Source organism: Lytechinus variegatus, chromosome 11 (assembly GCF_018143015.1).
Source record: "Lytechinus variegatus isolate NC3 chromosome 11, Lvar_3.0, whole genome shotgun sequence".
Classification (NCBI taxonomy): domain Eukaryota; kingdom Metazoa; phylum Echinodermata; class Echinoidea; order Temnopleuroida; family Toxopneustidae; genus Lytechinus; species Lytechinus variegatus.
The window spans coordinates 7,168,902-7,175,401 of record NC_054750.1 but is presented as its reverse complement, the minus strand read 5'-3'; positions in this window follow the sequence as shown (position 1 = coordinate 7,175,401).

Sequence of the window (6,500 nt, the reverse complement as noted above, 5' to 3'; positions counted from 1 at the left end):
ATCATCATTGCCATTATCATCATCTTTGTCATCTTCATCGTCGCCATCATCATCACCATCATTGTAGGGTCTGACTGTTTATTTCCTTAATTACTCTCTTCTGATAATTGCATCATTTTCCACAAACTCTGACTAGGGGCCTATTTCATTAATAAAAATAATACCAACATGCTTTAATAGGGCATATCACTGCCAAATGCATCCATATGTGCTAAGTTGGATATTATTACACTGGCTTAAGCCCAGCAGCCTTTTACAGCAGGGTAGCACTAATAATTCCTGCCAGGTATGCATTTACCTCACCTGGCTTGAGTGTAGCACAATGTGGATAATTTCTTGCTGAAGGAAATTACCCCATGGCTGGGATTCAAACCCACGAGAACCCTCTGTTTAAAAGTCAAAAGGCTAATCAATTGGGCCACAATGCTCCACACAAAAGAATTTGTTTGTTAACAGCCAATAAAATTACCATAACCAGAATTACAATGAAATAGGCCCGTTTGAAGCATGTGTATATTTGTATTTCTCGTTCCTGTTCGGAATGCTGGAAGATCAACTGAATAATTGAATTATTGAATTTAACGAGAAAGACCAGAGTCGAATTTTACTTTAATGTGCTGTAAAACAGAGTCTCATAAGTCACTTTGCAAGTAATTTCATGAATATAAATTAAGAGCAGTGAACGAGAAAGGCGTCGCAGTCGTCTGATTGTCCCGAGTCAACGTCTACCCTTGTTTACTAAAGATGCAAATATTTTTTATTTCACTTGACTTGTACGTGAAACAGCATGTCATGACATGCTGCCTGACCCAGAAGATCGGGCGTATCGCCTGGCAAACTGACCAGGTGATGCGAAGGTGCAACTTGTGCACACTTGCTTAGATTCCTTTTTACGCGAGTTAGGATATATATCAATATACATTTTGGAGATCAAATATAAACAATGTATCATACAACTTCATTAACTATGTGAGAAGTCAATGAAAACTGTTTTAAAAGGGAAAGGTTGATCTTCTAGCTGAGCTTGAGCGGTTGAAATAACGTCGCTCATGTGCACGTCGACTATGATTTACCAAGAAGTTACTTGACTTACAGCAAATTAATTTGCTTATTAACACCTTGCAATACCACAGACAAAATAATGAATCACTCGGTACAATTTTCTTTAGTGGCCCGGCTAGGCAATATTTTATTCTTTTGATTTATTATTCTCATATTTCTTTTGAAATTGACAGGCATGCACTGCACAAATCACAAATATTAAAACACACACTGTAATTCTTTTTGTCATTTTGTTTTGTTTACGTCAGCAACATTTTCAGCAAAATATATACCAACGTGCTAGAAAAGAGAAAGTGAATGAATAATGGAGAAATTTGTTGAAAAGATAAGAAAGAGAAAGAAGAAAAAAAGGGAGAGAAAAGAAAAAAAAGAAATATTTCAATCTAACTTTTTCGTTCACGGTATCTTCAGAGAAGATATTCCAGCTGCCTGGTCAAATGTTACCAACTTTTCACTTTTCCAAAGGAATGTGACGTCAAAAGCAAATTATATATCCTTCAACTACATAATATGAACTCCATGACAATGTTGTGATGTGTGTTTTCTGATGAAACCGAATACTTTTAGAGAGGAAAATCTTGAATACTACAATTGAGACATCGAGGTATAGCGAGAGTGAGTGTTAAGAGCAATACACAGAATACATGTACATTGAAGTCAAGCTTGAAATAAAGAGAAGCTTATTGTAAAGAGTACATGGGCAATGCAGACTGGTATCATATCTTAGTATGCTTTTCCCTGTGCACCTGGCAAGATCACATTAAAAGCTCTTGAATACAATGTAGTGCAATAGGAACAAGACTGGTACATAAAACATTCTTTTCTTCCACATTTTGGATTATTTACAGAGATAAGCGGCCCTTGAGTAGAAAAACAGCTTCCTTGCTACAGAACAACACACAAAGCCGTGTGTCAAAGCAATACAGGCCAAATAAATTTGATTCTATTATGATACAAACGTGCACGAGAGAGCAGGATCATATTCACATTTCACACATTGAAAAGCAAAGGAGATTTTTGAAGAATGCACAATTAATTTGCCAAGACACAAATATATTATATTTTCTGACCGCTGTACAGTAATGAACAATATTTACAAACGAAATCCAGGTAACTTGGCATTACAAATCATAGTGAATATCTCTATATACCTATAGAAATTGTCAATCGGAACATTGTGTAATGAAAATTCATATGACAAAAAAAATGAAATCAAAATGGTACGATCCCAACTTACAAAATGAGCATGCTTTGCATGTGTGTGATGTTGAAATACAAATTAACTGGGACAATTACAAACAATCCAACAGGATAAAAATAATTCATAAAACTACATCTGTGTTTCCTTTCCAGTTTGAATAGATGAGATACCATATTATACAAAAAAAAATAAAGTGGATGTAATGTTATTGTAGACATCTCCAACGGCTGATAACAACCAACATGAATTAAATGAATACAAGTTGTTATATCATCATATTTGTAATATAACAAACATTTGAGAGTACAGTAGAATCTTGTCAGTCATGTTATTTATAAATTACGAAATGCAGTACTAACATCATCAGTCATGCTTGATGAATAACTTCCTGAGGTCAGTGCAGGTCATTGAGTGATATATGATACACGAGTAGAATTATCTCTCCGCAATCATCCAATGCAATATATCATTCTTAACAATTCAATGGCCAGTATAAACAAGCATTTAAGTACAAGTGTGCTCGTCAAGAAAATTGAAAAAAAAACCTTCCCCTTTATTCTTTGTTTTTAAATCTACAAATGCTTCCCTTTTCCGCAAAATGTTCATGAAGTACTTAAAGATGAAAGTCAAGGTATAATTCTTTAAAAGGTCAGCTGGAGTCAGCGTTTTGTCAAGGTCATTTTGCAATATCTAAATGCAGTTTGTCCATTGTGTGTGACAAACCTGAGCTAGTGAAATGTTAACGTTTTGATATAAGTTATCGTTACTTTATAAAGCAAGCACATAAACACGCACATACACATTAAATTCTTGTAGTGTAGCTGTATATAAGGTAATACTGCCTTTTTTACAGAAACATATGTTTATATGCAAAGTACGCGTACACATCCGTGCCGGTTTCTATATTCAACGGATGTTCAACTGAAAATAACATGACGGTTTATCATACAAAAATGTCTCATTTAAAGCAAGTGCAACAATGTCTCTCCATATCTTTGACACCAGTGCCAAATATCATACATGTCATAAATTAATTTCCAAAAAGAAAAAAAAAATATAGAGCAGTCTATATTATGCTCTGTGTGTGATTCAAGTCAGACCAGCCACTTGAAAACTAAATATCATCACAAACTCTGTGTATGTCCAAAAAAATAAATAATTTCTGATCAAAGAATATACATAACCTGTGATTTTCCTACATGGCTTCATTTTTCATGAAGGAAGGTAAGTGGTAATTATAAAGTAAACATACAAAAATAACAGACATTCTTGTAATACTTTCTTGTGTACTGTTAAATTTGTCAGATCGTTTGCAGTAATGTAATCATAGACCGACTGCACTCAGAATTTTAATGGCAGGTATGGAATTTTGGACTTGTCGGTTTAATGACAGTGTTTCTTTGAAGATTTTCAAGAGATAGGCTGAAAAGGTATTTAGAACTAAGCTTTCCCAGCATACTGATTACACATTGAATAAAACTTCTGAATGTAAGTCAATAAAAATGATTCATATGACAAGCCTCTGATTAGAAAGAATACATGTCTGAAACTAACTAAGGGGAATGAACTTGAATACATTTCAGGTGAAATTTTCATTAACTCTTGGTAGATTTAGAGAAACCTTTTATTGAATGTACATTGATAGTGTTTGCAAATAAAAAAATGATTTATCAGTGTTATTATGGCACTGTCAATCTAAGCGAAATACATATTTCAAGCCAGTTTGAATACATTACTGAAATAATCTCCCTTTTTTGCTATCCATATCTTAATTTTTCTGAAAACTAGCATTTCTATCTTATACTCTGCTTCAATACAATCTTGACATGCTCAGCATGTAGCAAAGAAATCTTGACATTACAACAAATTGAATAATAAACAGCATCTGTTTCTACAATTCTAATTAAATCACTACATTTGTTATACCATGGTCTTTAATCCTTCATTATGCTAACTTTTAGCAGCACTGGATAACTTTCGTAGATTTTGGTGGTTTGTAAAGGCTTTTCGTTTCAATAGAATTAAAGCAAGAAAACACTCCAATTGGAACTCTGATTCCAATCACCAACTATTCCCTAGCAAAGTTTCCAGAGAGGGCCATTCCTTATATATATTTAAAATTCATTTACTTGACAGAATTTTGTTCATAAGAGGTATATCTGCCATCCGACACATTCATTGTTTGGCACAGATGTATAATTCTATGACGAATCAAGCAAAGAGGGCGGATCCAAGATGTCACATGATACATGTGGTGTCAGGAGTGGGATCGTGATTCTGTGATATGACCTTCAATGTACACTGTCCAACTATTAGAAAGTCCCACTTGCATTTCCTTTTGCAGTTCATGAAGCCATACATGCTGTCTGTCCAATTGCGAGAGATATCCAGCATTGGCACACTTATCTGCACTCCTGATATGCAAACATCCCACCAGTTGAATGGGCAAAGGCTTGAAAACAGAGGGTTCCCTGGACTTGGCAGAAGCGAGAAGACCAGATTAAAAGTCTTGTATGGACGTCCCAGAGTTCTCTGCACAAAACAGACTCTTCAAAACTAACCCCTTCATCTCATTGTACATTCTGCTCGACTTCACTGTCCCATTAATTATTTCCTCAGAGTTCCTCATTGTGAGGAAAGTACAGTATACTAACCCGCACAACGGATGTGGTGTACCGTGATTTAGCTCATGAGCAATATGTATACACGCATCACGGAAACATGATGGCAACGCACCCCTGGGATACATATGGATTTGCACATACCTGTACTGCTAGTGGCTTCCTGAGTAAGTGACTCTATGATGTGCAAACCTCGGGCACAACTAAAGCATTTCATCTCATTCTGCTCCTGCAGGTCAACCCGATCAACACCAAAGCCAAGAATATAAGTTCCTTAAACATGACCATCCTGAAAAACACCTTCATCGCAAGGTTCAGATACATCTCCAAGCCTTGTCTTGAATAAAACTACCATTCTGGAAAAATGTTTTGATAAAGGATTCATTTAAGTTATCATATACAAGAGTAAACTACTATATACACACTGTACAACATTGGTAACACACAAGTTTGACTTGAATTCACATAAAATTGTCTTTCTGATTGATATTGCACTACTCTCCGCTGAGCCTAGACCCAGAACTTGGTTATAGAATACTAACTACATCTACTTCTTTAGGCAACGGGATATTCTAAATATAGACAAATTGGGGGACTTGGATTGTTCAACACATTGATTGTTGTGATGAAAATAACATTATATATAAATTATCTAAATAAAGAAAGTGGATTGTTCAAAGTGTTTTGATTGCTTTGACAAAACAAAATATGATTGATTATTGGTTAGACTGTGTTGACTCCTTTTAAACATATTGCTTCTAAATATTCAACTACAAGTCGATTCAAGTCTAAAATTCCACAGAGTGAAATGAATAATGGTCACTAATATATCGGGGGGGGGGGGGGGAGGGTGAGCATCTACATAAACTTGCATTGGCAATAAATAAGTTTAACAAACACAAAAATAAAAGGGAAAAAAAAGGAGTATAGTTCTGAGCAAATTTAGATTTACCAAAATAAAATAATGATTTTGTAAATGATTAACCAAGCTCAAGTGCTACTAATTATATTGCCCAACCCTCTTGAACAATACCCCCATAGCATTAAAAAAAAAAAACCTGGTCGATTATACTCAAATGGGATAATATGTCTAACATTTATTTCTTTAGAGTATAGAAGGACAGGCTGAGAAACACTCATTAATGCACATGCATACATAAACAGCAACAGAAATATATTTCAGTTAAAACATGTTGCAGCTTATATTTTGCACCAATAACTGTCCAATCCTTGAAAAAGAATCACTGACTATTGAACCAATATATCTAATGAAACAACAACAAAAAATCAATTAGGATATTAGATAAGAGAAATTAGCAGATTTTTAAAGAAACAATTAAAAAGTGGAATGTAAGGTCACATTTATGGCATCATTGGACAGAATGATTTGTAGGTTTGGAGCATGCAGTCTTTGACAATGCCTTAATTTGTAGATATCCATTCTAAACACATGTGAAGAACAAAAGGGTACTACAGTAGTTCATATATTTTTAAACCTTGATAGATTCTTTCTGAATCTAGTTTTCTTTTGCAATACTACCCCAGGCAACATACAGATCTAGAGGTGGTGAGTTTGTAATTTGTGTTGGGACACGGTATTCACTCTCTGTTATCAG